The sequence below is a fragment of the Bombus vancouverensis genome, chromosome 9 (genome assembly GCF_051014615.1).
Source record: "Bombus vancouverensis nearcticus chromosome 9, iyBomVanc1_principal, whole genome shotgun sequence".
In the NCBI taxonomy this organism is placed as follows: domain Eukaryota; kingdom Metazoa; phylum Arthropoda; class Insecta; order Hymenoptera; family Apidae; genus Bombus; species Bombus vancouverensis.
The window spans coordinates 12,434,224-12,455,471 of NC_134919.1; the positions used below are offsets into that span (position 1 = coordinate 12,434,224).

The following is a 21,248-nucleotide window of genomic DNA, read 5'->3' on the forward strand; positions in this document are numbered from 1 at the left end:
CAAAGGAAACGGATAAAAGGATCGTAGGAAGAGAATTGTGCGTTTGAATCGTCTGAGACGCAATTTTCTGCTCGATTCCGTTCGATTTCCAACGGAAAGAAAATTAGTCGAAGTTTTCCCTCGCGTTCTCCATCGTTGATACGCGAGTTGCCTGTGCGCAGGGTCGTTCCTCCCCGCGCTAAACCCTCCTTTAAAATTACCCCCGATGCATTTCTATAACTGCCCTCCGCCTTGGGGAAAATTTCGCGACAGAGTGACGCGGACTTAAGAACGGTTGGCTGTATGTCGTGGATACGGGAGAGAAGGGAGGTGCTCGAAACAGAGAGAATGCCAGGTGAGGAGGGGTTGCATAGACGGGGGTGGAAAAGGAAGAGCGGGCGAAGGAGGAGGAGGTAGCAGTGGAAGGAAAAGGCGGATATCAAATATGCTTGGACAGATGCATCGTCCCACAGTAGTTTGCCATTCTTACTTGTCTCTCTTCTCCTTTCTCCTTCACCTTGTTTTATCATTTCTCCGTCTTTATTCCGACCGGTATGCAAGTTCCCTCTGTATTCAAACCCTCGTGTCGCCATATTCGGACCTGCTGGCTCTCTCTCCTTTTTTTCCCGCCGTGCAATTAGTTTGCAGCGTGTTGCATGCTCCGCAAGAGTTCACGTACTCTCGAGTGCCGGCCAGACCGAAAGGTGGTAATCTAACGTCAGAGGGATAACCCGCCAGAGATCCCTCTTTATTTCTTCTAATTTAATATTGAAGGGTTTCATTTTTTCTTTTTTCTTTTTTTTTTTTTTTATTCCTCTACCCTTTCTTCGACCAAGCGACTCGATTACCATTGAAGAACCTTCCCCCTTTTCGCGAAACGCTACACGTGCCATTTTCGTCAACGATGGGAAAGGAAAGGCTTTCATGATCGTGTTAGTTAATGGCTGGTTCGTAAATGGGGTAAACCACGAGCGTATCGCGAAATTACAGATCTCGATATTATAGTACTTAGGTAATTTTCTCATAGGTAAATTTGTCCGAATTTTTGATATTGTACGTTGATAACGAAGGTCGCGTATCTTTTTATAAAACGGCGGATAAGAACAACGGAAAGGCATACGAGGCTATTTGCAAGAGAAATCAACGTGGTTGGTACAAAATAGAATTGCTGTAGTTGGATCGATCGGGCCGCACTCGAATCCTGGAACGATCGAATCCGAGAATCCAATTTATTCATTGCTTTTCGTTCGGTAGCATCACTCCTCCAGGAAGACCTTTAGAGTCTGTGCATCCCCCTTTGGGTTATCCACGTTTAAATATTGAACTTGGGCTTGCGAAACGCCTTCCTACATCCTTTCGATCAGCACTTTCTTCCTGTGTCACGTTTCCCAATCGACTTACGACTTCCTTCCTGCTTCTGCCTGTCGATTTCTTTTAAACACCCTCATCCACCCCTCTATCTTTCAATTTATATCCTTCGTATAATTTCGAATAGAAAAATAGTACGACGATAATAATATCAAAGTTATCGAAAACTCGAAGAACGTTCTTGTTCTAATTGCATCGATCATCGAGGGGACGAACTCTCGTAACCGCTTTACTTTGTAATACTTGAAAATGTAACGCGAAGGAACTTCCCACGGCCTCTACGATAGCTTATGCATTTGCAACGACGCAAAGCGAATTTAAGTTCTATAAAAGTGGTTATCTTCTATTATTCCCCGTTCCGTTGGAAGTCACCGCGTCGATGTTCCCGCGGTCGCGCAGGGGTGCGACGGTTGCGGGCCTTTCGGGGAGTCTCTAGATTCGATCGAAATCCATTTAACTCGCTGTCGCGAATTCGATTCGTAAGATTCGCCGCGGCGTACACCGAGGAAAAAGAAAAGAACGAAGTCATAGAGGGAGAGAGTGGGGTGGCGAGAGCGGACGGATGAAGCGCGATTAATTATGCAGAGAAGCTGCGATCGATGGAGGAACGTGCTCCCGTAAAATATTGATACCACGAATAGACTCGACTACCATAACCGTTCTCTACTTTCCACCCTCGATCCTACAACTACGGCTGTGTTATTTCATCGAGGTTGAGAGAGAGAGAGAGAGAGAGAGAGAGAGAGAGAGAGAGAGAGAGAGAGGGTGTGTGTGGAACTCTCGATTGTTCTATGCTTGGCTATACGAAACATCGATAGTTGGACGAAAAAGGAGGGAAACGCAGGGTCTCGATCGATGGAAATTCGGTTAATGATCGCCGGTGTTTCGTGAGACGATTGGAAGAGGTGAGTAAGAAGTAGATCCCGGAGACGGCAGGGTAGCTCGGAGGGAAAAATTGGGTGGGATAAGAGCCACGAAAGCTTCGAGGAAATTACTTTGGAATCTGTGTGTAGCTTTTGCTTCGAAACCTCCGACGATTAATGCTCTCTCGAGAAAGAGAATTAGGGGCGCCGAAGAAAATGGAGGTCGAGAGTGTCAGGGGTGGAGCGACGTAAGATTCGCGGTGCCAAGGATCGCCGGAATGTACCTAGGAAATTGACTTAAACTCTGTACAGTGTTCGGTTGGTTAACTTTTCGGGCATGATGAAAATGCGATTAGCGAATGAGGGCTCTTTCGTGAAATGATCGGGAAAAACAGGGGAAGGAATTGACTTATATATCGAATACTCCTGTACAGCAATTAGATCTTGATACGCTGTATCGTGGCCATTGATATAAATAAAATAATACAAATTTTTCCTTGCTCTTCGATATATTTATAATTTCCATTTTTATATTCGCTAGAAACGATTTTGGAACATAACAAATACCATAAGTTAACGGACCGAAGAATAGTCGAATCGAGCAACGAACTGCTCGCTTCGCATTTTTCAAACTGGATAACAAATTGAGAATATCTCGTCGTTAAAATATTCTCGGTGTTTTGCGTTATCCTTGGCAATCTCTCTAGACTTTTTTCGCCTTATCAAAGATACCCGCTAAGACTTCTTCCAATCATTACCTTGCTCTTTTTGGACATCCAGCGAATAACTCGGATGATTTCATAAGCATGACATTCCTAGGTGTATCGAAAGACACGCAAAGTAAATACAATAACCGGTAATAAAGGAACAAAACCGCGAGAACAGAATAGTGGAGCTATCCTTTACTTCTCTCTCACTCCAGTTCGCAATCGTACGATTCTGCGGTCGATGGATACCCTCGGGCCGTGAGAGAGATTCTCTGTGAACGGTTTTCCTTGGACTAGCCACGAGAGCAGAGAGGTAACCGCGGCCACTATTTCTTCTCTGTCAATTCGTCCCCACCCTCGCGTGTAACCAGTATTTTTTTCGACTCCGGAGAACCGGCTCTCGTGGCTTTACAGGACGAGGATGGACTCCACGCAGGACAATAGACCTGTTCGTCTTCCTGCTGCTATGTATAACTTCACGCTCCATGCGAAAACTACTATCCACTCGCGATCTCTGTTTCCCATATGCGTTGCTGTTGTGTGTCATCGTTGTATCATCGGTTCTGGCAGCAATTTTCTTTCGCGAGGTTTCTTCTCTCGCGTTGTACGAGACGCAAGATCGAGATAACGTTCCCGATGAAATACGACACTTGTTAGTTTTTACTATAACGAAGCTTTAAATGATACGGACATGGAACAGATATACGTCGTTGCTGAGAAGTTCTCTGCATTTTAATGGCAAATTAAAGCATTTAAAACCTGTTGTCAACTGTACATTATGATTTTTATAACTTGTTCTTTGATTGATTCAAATAGATCGCTCCTCTTTTTTTTTGTAGCAGAGTCATAGGCGCGTGAAATCGCAACTTGCCACTTCCGTGACGATAAAACGCGTCATTGACATTTTTTCTGACGTTTTACGCCCACGGTAGGGTAAACCGACCGAACTAACGATAGATTCTTCTCCGCATTCTTGCTTGCACCTTTTTTTTCGTCCTTCTATTTCTACGCCTTTCTCTTTCTTTATCTCTGTTCCGCAACTCATCCCTTTCTCTCAGAAGTTACTCGTGATTTCCGTTCGTTCACCCTTTTCCGGTCATCAGCCTCTGGTCTGGTTGCTCTTCCATCGCATTGTTATCCCTTCGTGGTTTACTTCCGCGATTTCTTCTCAGGATCGTTTCTTCCTTGCTGAAAAATGCGCCGTTGAAAGTCGAGACGTCGCTTTTACGGTCAACTCCAGCCGTGGCGCAATTAATCTCGTAATTTTTCACGGACCTTCTCGAAGACGGTAACGCGATTTCGTGCAAGCGTCGCGTGAAAAACTTGTTGTCGGGATGCGATCCGATTTAAAAATAGGGATTTACTATTCTGTGTATTCGTCGAACTTACACGCGTCTACGTTTCGCCGTATTTTCATGAACTGCGAAATTAATCTATTCAGCAGATACAGAATCTTTAACGCTTTGCCTTATTTATTAAAAATTATTATTTATTAAATTATTCTTCGGTGCATCTTGTTTTGAATTCGTAGATTCTACTTTGTCTTTAAACGAATGCAAGTTAATCGAATGTCCTTTTTCTTCGGTTACTACGAGAAACGATGCTGTTTGATTAAGGAAGATCCGCCTCCGCACCGGTATCGAATTTCTCTACACCGCGATTATTGGTAATTGGAATCTCATTCTGTCGTAATTGGGAATTCAATCGCTGGATTGTGTTTGTACTCTGCAGATCGAGTCCGTAGCGGAGATTTCAATTTTTCCGTTTGAAATAAGAATTCGTATTAATATATACCGAGGATCGGGTGGAAGTGGCCTAAGTGAGTGACATTTTTAATTAAAGACACCTGCTTTTCTTCTTTCTTTAACTTCTCAACACGGCGAGCTCGTCTCGAATATCATAGAATTCGAAGCGTACCGGGTTCCATATTTGCAAATTCAACTAACTCTTTTCGAGAAACGATTCCGCCACTTTCGTTTCTAATCGATGAATCGGAAGATCCATTATGACACGAACGATAACGAAATAGCCACAGGTAACTGTCCCTGCCTCGAGGTCTGAGTGGATTTTGATGAAGCCCAAAGCGAACGTTTTTCCATCCTCCGTGACAAATGGCTCCATAGGGATTTTCGACTCACGAATCGTAAGAACCTTGCTCAGTAAGATCACCCAGACGGTCGAAAATAGTTGGCGCTCGGATATAGAACGACGGTTCATGGTCATGGATTCGGCTGACTGCTATCAAGGGATAATTTATCACGCGAACACGGTCGAATTTCAATGCACTTATCCACCGTCCATAGTCAGCGATCAAGGAGTGCATTTCGTATCTTTGCATTTCGTGTTCATGGTGATCTTATGTCACAGAGAATGAGATTTCTCGGAAACGGTCAAAGATTTATTTCGATTAACCCAGAAGATCGCGTGAACCAAATTTTCTCTCAATGACTGTGTAACATCGTTCCAAATAGCTCTGTATACCTCTGAAACTGTCCAAAACTGGATGTTTCACTGGCGAAAATGTCTAAAAAGTGCGCTGTTCGCAGGGGGTCGCGACAGTTGGGAGTTCGACGTCTCTGGAGGGTGGTAGTGTAAAAGAAGAAGAAGCGGTTGCCCTCGAGAATTCTGGCCCGAGGTTATAGGCGCTAATCGCGGCGTGTGTGCGTGAAAGGGGCAAGGGGTAGGTGAGGCGGTAGCGGTAAGCGTAAGGGAGAGAAGGTAACGCGCGCGGCAGGGTAGTCAAGGTGGTGATATCGACCGTAGATATTGTTGAGGCAAACGGTAACCATGGGTGACTCGGACCGATTGACCAATTACAGTGTTCACGGTGGCCGTAGTCGACCAATCGGCGTACGGTGTGCTGCCGGTTTTTTGATTGGGCGATACCAGGGATAAGAGACCAGTTCGAGGCCGCTCGGACCCACAAACCAACGTCGAGACATCGAGCAGACAGCATCGTCCACAGTTCCATAGAAGGCAGGGAGCTGCTTCGTCGGTCGTGTCGTCGATGACTTCTTCTTCTCGTCATCGACGTCGTCGTCCTTGTCGTCGCTCAACTTTGGATTTGGATTCTTTCTGTCAGGTCTCTGCCTGTGTCTCTTGTGTAAGGCTCTCTCTTTCACGCTTTCATCTTGCGCACTTGAGCAAAACACCAGCTCGCCTGGTTACACGGCGTGTTCGCGTAGATTCTTGCACACTCCAAGTCACTCACCAAGTACTCTGCTACTACTAGCTTTTCCTCGTTGTCGCAGTGGTCCGTCTTAGTTGGTTGCTCGACTATGCCTAGCCGGGCGGTACCGTTTTCGACTGGAAGTCAATTTTTTCCGCGTAGCACTCCTTGCCAGGTCTCTTTGAGACTCACACAGCTTTGTCTAGGCCCCTTTGTTATCCTGCACCCATTGTTCCACCGGTCCCTGTATTTCCACGGTACGCTGGCACATAGCTCCATGGCTTACGGATTGTTCTCCACCGACGAATTTCAACGAGTCGTCCAATTTTGTGACTCGTTGGCTGGGTAACCGGAGGGGTGAAGCGGGCTTCTTTTCCTGTCCGCTGTTCCTCGAGATCCGCTTGTGCATCGGAGATGCTCGTTCCGTGCATACAACATTGCGTCTCCTTGGTAGTTGGGTGGATCGACGTGGCTCTCGTGCTGGATTTACTTTTATGATCGCATACGGGTTCCTTTCTTTTTAATCGTTTCTCTTTGTGTTTGGAATTAGATTTTAATTTGTCAATTCTGTAAATTCTGTCTTTCGTTTGATTTTTTAACGGATTATTCTGCCAGTAACGTTACCCTCCTTTTTAGCTTACAGTCACGAATTCTTCTTCCGATTAAAATTATTTATGCTTTGGAATATGACAGAATTAACGGTAAATTATACTTATCGTGCAGTGCGTTTAGTCTTACTTACTTGTGTATAACAGCTAGTCACATTGTGTAAATGCAACTATAAATGACTTTCCTATTGATCATGCACGCAATTAGCAACTTATCGGATGTTAATTCTCAAGTGGAAGCCAGGTAAATAACGTTATATTACAATTCGGAACGAATTGTTGTGAAACGAATCGTTCGTTCTAATTTTTCAGCGAAAATAAAATAAAATTAAAAAAAAAAAAAAAAAAGAAACGAAACGATATACGATTCCGCTTCTCAACCGCAGAAAGAGCCTTCGAATTTCTTTGAATTTGAGAAAATCACGCGAGCTTCGATCCGCGAATAGAATCGGATGGATCGAATCGAACCTCGCCTGTCTACTATCTCGGCTTTTTCCACGGAATACGAGCGAAAAAAAAAGAAAATAGAGTAGTATCGAAGAATGTTATGTAAGCGAAGAATCTGCCGAAAATCGTCGAGTTTGTTTAACTATTCATCGACGTTTCGGTCAGGCACGCGAACTGTCCTAGCCTAGTGGAAAAGAACGTGCCCTCGCTGCCAGATCAGACTCTCGGCAAAGTGAATTACAAGCGTGCTCTCCCCGCCGCGCCGCTCTAACACGCTTTTCATCGGTCGAGCGCGTATTTTACACACCGGACAACTCCTCTCGAGACACGCGCTGATCTATGTGTTTGCCCGAGGAAAATTAAGTTATCTCATTATCGTGCACCGTCGCAATCTTCTGTCCGCGTAGACAGATCGGTGTTTTGGCGCCAAGAAGTTTCGCGGGCCGAACGAAAAACGACGCACGGTGTTTTTGCTCCTTGTCGTTCTTCCGTAGCACTCGAGTAACCCTCCACAGTTAGGATTGGCAGCGTTCTCTTCCAGTAACTACATATATCGAAACGGTGGAAATAGTTGGGTCGTTTTACGATTTATTATCCCGTACGAGTTAAAAGGTTTGGACCATCAAATTAGAAATTTAGGGGAAGACGTTTAAAATCTTATTCATTAGTTTAACAGTTTATTGGTTTAGCAAATTAGTAGTTGTCACGATTATTTGGCAACATCTTTTCGAGATTGGGAAAATTTTTTTAACAATGGAATATGTTTCGTGATGCTTTTGGGAAGAGGATATTGTTATGCACTAAGCTTAAGACCAGTTGTATCTGAAAGTGCATTTATCGTTTGGCTAATTACTAATTTATCGAATAAGTAGTTAATACATAGCTTGAAGAGTAGTTATAAAGTTTTAACATACTGTTACGTTTGTTCCAGAAGGTGTGAGTTGCAAGAAGGACGTGAGAGTGAAGCGTAGGCAGTTGCTCAACCAGGTGAGTTCCTAGAATCAGTTCTTATAATTATAAACAGTTTCAACGAATGCGTGATAATAATTGTGTAGATAACGCGCAATCTTAATTGACAAAATATTTACCAAAAAGAAGACGCGTTCCTTCTCTGCTTGTATCACTCGTCGAAAGATAGATCGAATTACGAGGAATCGCGTGTAATTGAAAAACGACGACCACGGTAATTTGCCTGTGCGATGGTTAATTAAATTCGTGTCTCAAACGATACGCGAAAGGCTGTCTTCTCTGGCTCTTCGAAGATTGCAAACGAGTGCCAGTTGCAACCACGCCAGAGACACGTATCTCTTTAATTGTTAATTACGCGCCGGTTTCGCACTCTTCCTCATTCATGCTGATCCCTCGATAAGAACGATTAACGTCTCTATTGTTTCGACCAGAGGTTTTCAACTTTTTCACGTTCACAAGTTCTTCGCTATTATTTGTATACGCAGGCCATACAAGATAAAATTTTCAAAATATAATCCTGGCCCTAACTAAAAATTACCTTAACGAATAAAATGTCCGATATATTTGTCCATTGACATTAGCAACAGCATAGACAAAATTATTAAGGCTGGAAGATAATTATTTTTCATTTCCCTGAGAAACGCGTCGTTCCAACTGGTCACTCTAGCGTCGAATTTGACGGGAAAATCATCGACGATCGCGAGAACAAAGAGTTAAGAAGAAGGTTCTTCCACGGAGAAGAATCACGGCTACTTTAAAAAATGCAAAAGTTGCAAATGAACTTTCTAACCATTCCATTCATTCGTCTGGCCTCCGTGAGAATACGTTATTGCACGTGAAAGAGGAACAACGCAGAAGAGGCGGCGGCCGTTATCTCCCGACGTGGCTCTCATTTTTCTGTTCATTCGAATGCAGGTTGCGAGGCTCGACTAACGGACACGTTATCTTTACGTGATCGGCAAACGAGCATTTCGAAACTAGCGGCTCTCGCGTGGAAACCCGAGAAAGGAAAAGCGCGGAAATGTGCCCCGGGACCCAATTGCAAATATTCGTCGATGGAAAGTCGAAACGCGATTGGCAACCAATGGTTTTGCCGCCATCTCCATTATCAAATTTTCCAATTTTTCGTTTCTCCAGACCACGGTATCTTCGTTCGTACGTCAACCTTCGGAAGTCGAACCATCGGAGATGGTTTAGAACCAGTCAGAATATAAATACACTTCCGCTCAAAAGTTTGGAGCACGCTGGAATTTCAAAAGAGTCAATGACTTTTTCGGTTGAATAAATATTTCATTCGCAATATAATTCCTTTATAATTAGTGGTTAGAAGCGTCGCGTTAGGTTTAATATTGGAGGGTTGACGAACGCGATAATTCGATCGATTCGTTCAATTGCAAGATGCCTCTACGGATAAATGGAGGCTTTAAAAAATCCTCGTTTACAAAGCTTCGTAACACCGTTTCTGAAATCCTGTTTATTTTTCGAGGAACCGGTTGCTCGGTAATTTCTCTTGTCAGAGCAAAAGTTAAATGCTGTGGCAGATCTGTAGCAGAAGGTAATTAACAGAGGAACGCGCGTTCAGCGATTTCGAGCGAGGTGCGTGTCGCACTGCGATCCAATCCGTCGTAACACGAAACGGGGCGAACCAGTTTCGGCGCGAGAGTGAAACAATGCTTTCCGTTTCTTTCCCCGTGAATCAAGAGGCGAATCACGGTGCGTGACTGTGAATCCTAGCACGAGTTCCAACCATGAAATAACAACCGAGGCCGGCTCCCTTCTCGCTGGCGGCTTTACGAGTTTGTTTCGTTTCGCCTTCATTCCGCCATAGTTTTCCTCGAATCTTCGAACGATTCGCTATTCCTGTACGTATCTGTGAGAAAATGGCGGAATATTTGTCACGTTCTTCGTATCATAAAGCTCTTTCTCTAACGGTTACAAAGGTGAGCAATTTTTGGACTTAGAAATCTTTATTTCCTTGTAGCAGCAAACTATCGCTTTGTAAAGGCTACAACTCTTTCTTTTGTCGATACAACAAAGCTTTAGCAACGAAACAAACGTTGATTCTTCAATCGTATAAAATTGTCTGTTTTTCGGAACAATCCAGGACTATTATTCACGTGGTACGTACGTAGACGATGAAACGATTCTCGTAACGAAGCTTGGCCAGAGTAATTTGAATGTGAAAGGAAAACAGCGGATGGTTAACACAATTCCGATCCTCGGGCTCCGAATATTCAACGTAGCCGACATCGGCGCACGTATGTACGTTTGTTGTTAACGAGACTCTTTGATCGTGGATTTGTGTCACAAGTTCGTTCGACGAATATTTTCCCGGCAGATGAGTCACCGTCGGCGGAAAAGGCCAGTTCTTTTTCTTCTTTCGAGGATCATTGAACGTAGACACGCTTTCTTCCCCGTGATGTCAGACATTTGGCTTTCATATGCTCGTATTTGAAGATTTCACTAATCAGTGACGGTTTCGTGCTTAATAAACAATACATGGAAGACGTATCTAATCGGCGAAATATACGCACTCGAGGGATACGCGTAGATTAATGAGCAATTTTTCTAATTGATTTATCGTTTCTCTAATAAGACGACTGCAAGATATTTTGGTCACTGACCTAGTTAGACTTTGAACGCTGCTACGTTTCATCGTTTTGTTAAAAGTATGTATACCATTGAAATGAGACATATTGTTTTTCGCAATTTTAAAGATTCATTTGCGTTAAAGTGTGATTGGATTTAATCGTAAATATCTCGAGAAGCGTCGAGTATCCGTTGTAAACGAAATGACGAAATCTACTGGTGTTTGAAGTTTCAACTAATCTGCACTTTTAAAGTCTGCCGATTAAAGTATTTAAAAATAACGATCGTCAGAGTTTATCCGATTCTTCGAGTTACTTGCTTCTGTACTACAATCGGCAGTTTCGATTCGTTCCATAAATGATTATCGCTTAAACCTCGAGCAATATTGTCCGGTTAAACAGAAACGCGAAGTTAAGATGAAAGTAGGTTATGAACTCGTGTCGCTTGGAAGTTCCACTGGCTTCAGAGAGGATAGAATTATCTCGTTAACCTTTCGGCTGTCACCGAGTAAGTAATTCCCTTATCGAATCTCGTCTGTGGAAATTCTTCGCGAGCAAACGAAACTCAAGTACGCGTGTTCGCAAAGATGGAGGGAAAGCAAACGTTACGAATAATATCTGGTCGAAGAGAAGTCTAATAGTTGTATGGTTTTAAATTTCCTGACCTTCGTGTCGAGTGAAATGAATTTTTCAAGAGAAAGTAATTTCCCTGGGACCTAGCGAGAGCTGAACAAATAGGAATTTAATACTCGAGTTGCATAAACTTCGCTTTCATGTCATCGACGAATTAACCGGCGAACTATGATTTGTTTGGAATTATTGAAAAATTTGCTTCGGTTAGGACGGAAAACTGTAGGAAATGAAAATCTTTCCATCGCAAGTGAGAGGGAACAGTCGCGTTAAGTTTATAATGCGATTCACTTCGAGGTGAAACTAGTTTTGTAGCAGTATGTATATGTATATCGAGGAACGTCTCTAATGAAATGAAAAGTTTGTTCGCTGCTAGATACCGACGAACTCAGACTCGACCGAGCCTGTGGACATTCCGACTTTTCCTCCTAAGAAAAATAAAAATCGGATGCGTTCGTCCGATAGAAATTTATCAAATAAAGCATCGAATAGTAAGTTTCACATAGAATCTACATCGTCTTATCTGTTTTCTTCCGGGGAATAAAAAGATCTTTGTTTGCCTTGGATGACTTATTAGCTATTACGAGTTGGTACAGGTGTGTATTTAAGGAGAGTTTAACTACGCCATAAGGGGAACGCGATTTCCTAAGCGATTCCAAGCGGTGTAAAACGCAGCCAGTGCTCAAGCTTTCGCAGATTTAGAAAGCGTCATAGATATGACATAGTACATACTATACTGGCGCCTTTCTCCGATAAATTTCCGCATCTTCGAATTTCACATCTACGCAACCTCTGGAAATTCTTTACAGAAAATTTACGTCGAATAAAGTTTAAAAATTGAGCCTTAAAACAGTGAAAGAGAAGTTTACGATCTACGACTTAATCACATTATCAGTATTATTATTTCGTAAATTATACATAAAAGAGCTGTGGTATGTCATTGGCTGTTTTAGATAAATATTGACACACCTGGTGAAAATTCCCCGATGAAAATACTCGGAAGCACTCGATATGTAATTTAACCCTATACGCAAGAATCAACGTTCAATTACGCAACCAGCAACTCTTTCGTTTCGTGTTTCAAGCTCGATGTTTCGTTTCGTCGTCGAAAGCTGACGGTGCTTGATCTTTATATCGCGAATTTATTTCTTCGTACTTCCGTCAGAGTTGCTCGTTGACCCTCTCGGCATCTTGCTCCTTTTTCTCGAGATTTTTCATTGAACGAAAGTCGAAGAAACGCGGCATGCCACCACGGCCTGGCAGGGGTAACGAGCGGAGGGGTTGAGGAGGCACGAAAAGGGTGAACGAAGGGACGAAAGCGAGGGCTCGGCGCGTGCGCGCTGACGCAACAATATGGTGAATTCTGCGAGGTAGCCCAGTATCCACCCGACCATCAGCTGATCAATATACTTCCGCACACACGCCACGTCATACGCGCGACACACGCATGTCACGCATCGTGCGAACCGTTACGCGTGTAACACTCTGTGAACGTGTGAACGTGCACAAACGGCTGTGCACGCGGCCATCGGGCCCGGGACGTATCCAGCAACGGCGAAACTCCATCAGGAACACGGGAACGCGCGGTGAAGCAGCGTACGCAAAAGGTACGTCTCGAAATCTGCGGTCTTCTCGTTCTCATTTTCGCTTCCGATTGCTTTTCCATGGAAAGTAGGACTGAGAAACCTTTTAGTCGTTAGAGACAATACGTCGACGATTTCCGATGATCTAATTCGGTGGACATTTTTTTTTACCACGAGTCAAGAGATAGACATGTATCGTGGAACCGTGAAATCGGATTTGTCGTTTCTTTTGTATCGACGTGGTCGAGAAATTAAATGGGAGGATGGATTCGTTTCGTTAACGTTCCTGGTGAGTGGTGAGCGATGCGTGGTGGTTTTAGGGGGCTCGTTGGAACGTCCTCTTCGTTCGGACGATCTCGATAGGAAAGAATTTGTTTTCCGTTTATCGATCGGTTTACTCGGCTCTCTGTTCATCGGACAAAATTGTTTGATCGATCGAAGGAAAGCGGATGTTAGGCGATACGGTGTTGGGACTATTTCCCTTTTCGCGATGGCTATCCGAGATATAAATTTCAATTGCTATTTCTCCTAACTTCCTATACTCTTGTTCGAAATTGGACAAATTTTTGTATCGTAGCGCCAATTACTTTATACGCGTTTCTCGCTTCGCTAAGAAATGACAGGCAAGCAGTCGATACGGATAAAAAAAGTCGTCCCCACTAGCGACAATGTTGGTTCGATAAGAAGCTATGAGTCACGTTTCGTGTTTCATATCTAGCCAGGCTGATCGATTATCGGTTGGTCGCGAATTTCGCGACGATCCAGCCGACAGCCAGCCGGCTATGATATCGTTTGCGCGGCCTACATTTTTTCGGCGTCGTTGTGCGGTGGTAGCCAAAGTGCCGCAACGAGCCAGTTTTCCGCGTTGCTATCGGATATTCTTGCGTGTTCTTGGTCGATTCACCGCTACCACCAGAATGCTCGGGGAAAAGATCGCCTAGTCAGCTGCCAGAGAATTTCCTCGACTAGCACGAAGAGCCATTGTCTCAGGCACGATGCACGTGTATGCTTGTTGAAAGGACGTGGTTCTCATATTCCAGGTGGTCCTTTAGTTACGCTGGTACCCACAAGGTAGACTAGGTGGTTGCAACTCGTGGAAAGTAATTAGCCAACAACGTTAATGGCAGAAACGAGCTTTCACAGTGAATGATTAATTTCGTTTAACGTGCCGACGGAAATATTCAGGGAATTCTGTTGCTGGTTAATTTTCAAATGGCTCGGATACTTAGGTTTGGACAGCGTGTATATATTTGCGTGTTTAACAAAGGTATGTGTCGAGGCGTACGTTTCACTTATACGCGTGCACGAGACTATCCAGGTAAAAACTTGACGAATTCGCATGATTAATTGGATCAATTACATTTTTCAAGTATTTCATTATTTGGCTGGGTTCATTAGCAGTTGATAGATTAAATTTCGAAAAGCGCATCGTTTCGGTAGACGCAATTAAAAGTTGGCCCCGGACATGGCGGGTCGATAGCGGGCCGGATAAATTATTCAGTGGTCCTAAAGACGGTTTCGGATAATTTCTGAACTCGTGTGCCCGCGAACAGCCGGCATTAACGTTTTCGTGGCTGAGTGGGCGAGAGAGCGTATTTTCGGTGCCTGCTGTTGCAACATCCGCGACTCGCTGTGAACGATAAAGTTGAATGAGATTTAAATTTAATTTCGAAATTTCAAGCGAGTTCATTTGGTAACGAGCTCCTGCCGTTTCTCGCCAACTTGCGTCTCTCCCGTTGGGAAACAGTATCAGTGTTAACGTTGTTTCCGCATGTTCACTCGGGTCTAGGACCAAAAGAAAATCTTTCTGGTTCAATTTTACCGATGTTCCATCGATACAGGTGTAGCAGAGGCACATGAATTTCGTGAAATATGCTTGTCGCGCAATATGCAAAGAATTTCCTGACTGTAAATGAAAGCGCCTAGCGCGAATGGATGACATAAAAGTAAGGTTTCGAAACTTAAAGTTGGATTATCTTCTACCAGTCTGCGTCTGCGATAGTAATCGACATTTTGAACGTCTGCAGACGTCGGATGTCATGGACTATTTCGAAAAGTGTCACAGCGACACTTCAAGGAAGTTTCTATGGTTTGAGAATAGCTTGTCTTTTTTTAAATATATTTTTTCTGGCGAATAAACGCAAAGAAAGAAGCACCAGCTTGTTTACGTGATCCACTGGTAAAAAAAAAAAAAAGGAACAATATTAGAGGGGGGAAAAAATAATGTCGTAAAACGAAAAAACGAGCGTAGGAAAAGCAAGAGGGACATGGTAGTCGGATGAAAACAGCGAGAGGGTGAGAGAAGCTCGCAACCGTGAAATTCTCTCGCCGCGTGGCGATTGCGGTGAAGTCGTTCATTGACTTCGTTCCCCTCCTAACCCTCCAACCGTCCCTCGGATGCATCCGGATTATTCGTTCACGTCGTAGCCTCGCAGCCGAGTGCACTTACGTACACACATGTGCGTTTTCGTTCGTTCTCCAAACCTCCTCCCGCCCTCTTACACACATTCTGCTATTTGCTCCGTCTTTCTTCGATATCTCTCCCTCTCTCTTTCTCTCTCTCTCTCCCCCTTTCTCTCTCTTTCTCTCTCTTACGTGGCTCCCCCCTCGTGATCCGAGCCCCCCACCAAACTGACTCGTGCCTCTGCACGATGAAGGAAGAGGCAGAAGGAGGCAATGGAAGAGAAAGAGATGGTTTAAGAGTAGGAGGAAGGGGGGACTCAGAGGAGAAGTAGACAACTACTCGTTGGAAGAAGCGGGCTCACCACTTTGCAAAGTTACTCGTGTTCTGTCTTCCATCTAGCATAGGTCCTTACCCGTACCAACTCTCCACGTATCCTCGTTTCTCTTGGATCCTTGGTCGTGCCACGAGGTCGCAGAAGATCGAAGGATATTCAAGGTACTGCCAACTCTGGCCATGACCTAGCTCGATTTCTCTCTTACCGCTTTCTCTCTCTATCTCTATCTCTTTCTCTCTTCCTCTCGTTTTGGTCCGAGGTATTTCGACCTTGACGGTGTTCTCCGCTCGAACTTGGAAATTGGGACGGACGCAGTTTGTTCTGTCGCGTTTCGGGCAGAGTATTAATTTGCCGGTGTTGACGAGAGAACGAGCAGAGAGGAACACGCGCCGTGACGACCTTGCTCGTTCACAACATCTTGTCGGATTGGCGGATTAATTAGCAGTCGTGCACGTGTTGGTGTGTTTTGTTGGTGGAGAACTGTGATCAGTGTGACATCGGTCATTAGTGTACGACCGAGCTCTAGATCTCGATATCGCTGAGAAGTCTCAAGGCATCGAGGAAGCGCCTTGGGCCCGATCGACGGACGAGTCGATCGAGTTACGAATAATTGCGTAACGGGAGAGACGCGCGGATGCTCGAACGTTTTGCTGACCTACCGGCGTGTGATATTCCTGCCGAAGAAGCCCGCGTTCGACGCTTAGAAACAGTGGCCAGTGACGTTCGCGATCGTGTCCGAAATAGATTGCGCAGAATTTACATAGATGCGCGAAGCACCGTGAAAACTATGTGAACCCCGGTGTGTCGTTAGTTAGTCGATCGTCGATCAATTTCAATTGCATTTCACGAGAGATCGTGCAACTACGTCAATGGTCAGTAAAGCGTTTTGCACAGGGGAAAATCAGTATGCTTGGAATTAGGTCGCGAGTGAATCGTCAGTGAGGAGAATTCGAATTTTCAATCATCGCGAAAGGGACGTACTACTACGTGAAGAAACCGCGACTTTCACCGATGAAAGAACGTAGTATTACGTCAGTAGGCAACAAAGCAAGCGTTCCATGCGCCGCACAGTGGGATAATGTGCTCAAGATTCTGTCAAAATCGTGTAGAATTTTCCATAGAAATAAGATAGAGCGATGAATTTTGCTCGAGGTTAAGGCCAAATTACGTAGCAGTAGAATAAGGGAAAAATATAGAGAAACGTGTCACGAACAGGTTTTGAAAATCTATATTAATTTCGACATCTTTTAACGGAGTTGCCATTGTCAAAACCCATACATCGTGACGGATAAACGGCAATCTTCTTAAAAATCGTCAAATTCGATATAGATTTTCAAAACTCGTTCGTCATACTTTTCCTTATTCTTCTCTTATTCCGTAACGTTCTAACTTTAACCTTGCTCATCGCTCTATCTTATTTCTGTCGACAGCTGTACGATTTTAACGCAAACTCGAGTACCCTGTATCACTGTAGGCCTTAAACGCGCGTACGTAGTGTGGTGCAGTCGGCGAAAAAAAGGAGAGGAGAAGGCTGAAGGAATTGATTCGCGTACAGTGGGTTCTAGCAACAGGGACGTGGATTAAAACGACGCTTGTCTTTTTTTGTCTGTGCAGGGTTTACTGCCGATCCATTCCGGAGGCAACTGCGGCGAACATCGTTATTGGTGAGTAACAGTTTTGCATCGACGCGGCAAGAATGCAACCGCGCTTCATTTCGCATGCGAAACACGCGGCTGAAGGAATTCAGTGACGACAATCGGCGACGACCGGCCTCGTTCTGTTTCAACTCGCGAGAGATCGTCGTCGACGATTTATATGCGGTCATAAGCAGGAACCGTATACGGTTAGCCTGAAAAAGAACGAGGATCGGTTGCATTTCATGTCCTTCTTTCTCCACTCCCTTTTGCAGCGCAGGTTTGTGTCGATGACTTGTACGAACGTCCGATTAAACGAACTCTTTATGATTGAATACTGCGTTCCATTGTACGAACGATTGTTAATTCCGAATAACGATCTTGAAATAAGCCTCGTTCGGAGTAGGCAAGTTATTCGAGATCAAATCATCAGAGTCTAATCCTAAAATTTATCACGAGGGCAAATTATCTTATCGGGTGTAACATTTTATTCTAGTTCGTTCCTTTTTATTTCGAAAATCGGTACAGTCGAACGCGATTGAATTCTTTAAATGAAAGATAGAAACGTTATTGTTTGTAGCGGTTACAAATAACATTATTAAGGAATTATTACGGAACGATAATGGTGAAACAAAATATGTGCGCAGTGAACGCGAATTTAGAATTTTACATTCCGTTTAAGAAAGCGATAAAAGACTTGCGGTTTGTTGCAGACGTTTTATCACTGGTCTAAGTTTAGAGAACCGATTGTACGCTGCATCCTGCGCGTTATCTACTAGTTTGATATTCCTATTTGTTATGTATTCGCGATACAGCTAAACGCAGTACGCCTCGAAGCAATAATCGTGAAATTCCATGCACGAATCAGACGTTCTACCACAAAAGGGTTCGTCAGTGACTGGCAGGCCGATTCGACGTGGAAACTCGTTCCTCGTGAATAGTCGTGAACGGCCTGTTACGTCGTGGCCATTTCTCGTGCTACGCGAACGCAAACAAACGTGACCGAGGTCGAGCTGAATGAAATTCAAATCGGCCGCGAGCTCAACCCACTCGTGGTATTTTTGTAACGCGGTAGTTTTCGTTTTGACACACCTATCGAGGAGAGATCTGCGTGTTTCGAGATGACAACTGTTTTGTGCTAACGAGCGTGCCGGTTCGTTACACATCGCCAAGTTGGAAAATTCCATTTAGTTATTTACATAGATAGTCGTAAAATTGACAAGAAATTGCGTTAACGACATCTTCTTCATTTTCTTTTCTCATCTACTACTTATCGTGGATAAGAGTTCGTGCGATAAATTTTACATTAAACGTTACGTACTTCGATGTGAAACACATCCGCTAAACGTTTCGCTAAGCGACAACGCTAGTTTTGAAGTTTCGCGAAGACAGTCGGCCGAGTTGGAAGGAGGTGAAACGAAGGCTCAAGGAAGAAGAAAGGAGGCAGGGTATGGAGGGCAAAGGGAGCGGAAGAGTGGTCAGACTGGTGTACCAGGACGTTACACCTTGGTAGCGAGAGCATGCTCGTAGCAGCTTTGCTTCGTCTTCTCTTCCGATCCTCTTTCTCGAGTCTAAGGCTAAGCGTGGAATGCCGCGGGTAGGGGAAGGGTTAGCGTACGGATAAAAGACCCTTCTCGACGTGCTATGCGTTCGAGGGTTCTCGACGCAGGGTCAAAGAACGCGAGCGGTAGCGTACTCGATGGTTTCGCGGTGTTGTTTATACAAATCGATCGTACCGTTAACGTAATCTCAGGTGCATCGACTCGAGACATCGACACAGTCTGCGCGGTTTTCTCGGCAACGGAACTGAGGAACGCGCCTGCCCTCGAAAGCGTAACTTTTTCGAGGGCGGCTTCGTCGTTGAAAGGTTTCCGGTGATCGTGCTTCGTCGCTAGCCTCCTTTTCCGCGCCGGACTTACCTCTGAGACAAGTAACTAAGGTTGAAAGTAAAAGTACCGGGCGGTGCGAAAACAACGAAATCGAAAATTACAATTACAAATTACAATTTTACGAAAATATGTAGACACCACGTTCGAGTAAAAGTATTTTTGGAGTATCCTACTTTAGAGTTACATACGTTAACTTATACGTTCTTTAAATCGTAGCACTGTGTCTTTTTATGCCTACATCTTTGTACGATATAAAACCAAGACGCTGTTACGTAGTACGTGGAAACTTGGAGTCTTTGAAGCATTGCGTCTTTACTTTGATGTAACGATACGTCTTGCATTTTTATCTATTGAAAACTTGAAGTATTCCGTATCACACCTTTTCATGATGCACACAGGCGACAAGAATTACGTAAATGTCGGTGTTTTGTGCCGCGTTAATTTCTTTAGATTTCCTTCGTGACATTGAGACAGATTATTCCAAAGGAAACGTCAGTTAGAACGGCGATGTTTTTTTTAAAACGAAACCGTGAAATCATGCAAGGAGTATGCATCAGAGTCCACAAATTACCGCATCTATGACGTGTCAATGCGTCATGTCTACCGCAGTCATGTCTACATCGTGTTTTGACGCAGTTCTTACAGTAAGCAATTTCAAACATTGCTCAGAGAATAAAGAAGAGCATCAAAGAAATTAGTTATTTATTTATTGTCTATTTATCTCCTGTTTTTTTACAAACAAATTCTGTGTAACTCGAGGCAGACTTCCAACGATCGTTGCAAATAAATAAAACGATTTTTACTTCGCATCGATATATGTATTTTATTTTTCACTAGTCTTCTTTTGCTTTCTTGTACAATTTATGACAAAATCGGGCTCTTTTAATGCCAATAGGTATTAGTCTATTGCAAATATTTCCACTCAGTTAGTCGTGACTCGATCATGCCAGGGAACGAATTTCCGGTTGGTCCGGTTTCATAGAGTCTAATTTCGGAGCTGGACCGTCGCGAACTAGGAAATGTGGATGGATGCTGACAGATGAAAAATCGTCGTTACAGACGCTTGTCGCATGGAAATAATTAAGTCGTCAAACGCGCACTCTACAGGCTATATCGATTTCTGTTTTGTTCGAAGTTCATCGCGAAGCTGGACAAAATTAGAGTAGCAGTCGCTGGCTACGCACTCGTCAATTCTTAAAAAGATTTTGATGCTTTTGTGTCGTTGTCCTCTCTTATGCTATTCTATTCTTCCATCAGGGGAATTTTTCTTGAGATTTTTCAAGATCGTCCCCATTGTGCACATCCTCGATTGTCTTGGACATCATTGTTGATGACAGAGTTTGGCCTATACATTCGGTCAGGATTTGTACCCCATTTGTGTATATTGTTACAGTAGGTGGATGCTCATCCGATGTCATTGAGATCTTGGAAGCTTTTTACTTTTATCCTTTACAATTGCTATGTTCGTTCTTCTCACGAGTAGAAAAATTACAATTAATCGTAGCCTTTTTATTTCAATACGAAGTCTAGAAATTAACCATTGCCGCAAATAAATGGACTGGCGTTAAGAGAATAGTGCAATAATAAGATAATATATAGTTCCTAAGTTACACGACATTGCAGAAGGTTGAAGATAGTGAACGTTCAGCTTCCCTTCGTTCTTGTGCTATAATTCATTCTGCAGGTGTAAGCTTTATCTAGTCGTGTATTACCTAAGAATTTTTCATTTATTCAGAGAATGCTGCTTCTACCGTGCAGTGAACGTTGAATCACTCGTGTCTATATCATCGATCGCTGCTTTTTTCCATGTTTCGTCATCGACACACAGATATACCTGTTTGCTTACATCGTCCTTGTGCTCATGCGATTAGAGACGCGATAATACCGTTTGCGTTAGCTTCGTAGATGACATTTCAACCTCGATAACGATATATAATCGGAGTTCTAACCAAAGTCACCGGAGATCGCATCGATATATCTGCCCTGTGCTCGGATTCGTCATTTCATCGATAAAATTCTCTCCCAATAGTCGTCACCTCCCCAAAAAAGAGGAGAGGAAAGAAAAGAAAATATACG

General features: G+C 43.8%; 2 protein-coding genes across 11 annotated transcripts in view; one reads left to right on the top strand and one right to left on the bottom strand.

Annotated features, from left to right (window-relative positions):
* The window catches only part of LOC117163785 (uncharacterized), a 26,176-nt gene extending 18,059 nt beyond the window's left edge, over positions 1 to 8,117 (bottom strand). Inside the window, exon 1 of the mRNA XM_033346485.2 lies at positions 8,056 to 8,117. The gene's annotated coding sequence lies outside the window, so the exon portion shown is untranslated. The remainder of the gene's footprint in view (positions 1 to 8,055) is intronic.
* The window catches only part of HnRNP-K (Heterogeneous nuclear ribonucleoprotein K), a 93,745-nt gene that overhangs the window by 16,801 nt on the left and 55,696 nt on the right, over positions 1 to 21,248 (top strand). For 3 of the 10 annotated variants that reach the window (XM_076621218.1, XM_033346472.2, XM_076621219.1), the window contains exons 2-3: positions 8,076 to 8,128; positions 17,264 to 17,313. The gene's annotated coding sequence lies outside the window, so the exon portion shown is untranslated. The other 7 variants (XM_076621214.1, XM_076621215.1, XM_033346471.2 and 4 more) reach the window with 7 other exon arrangements.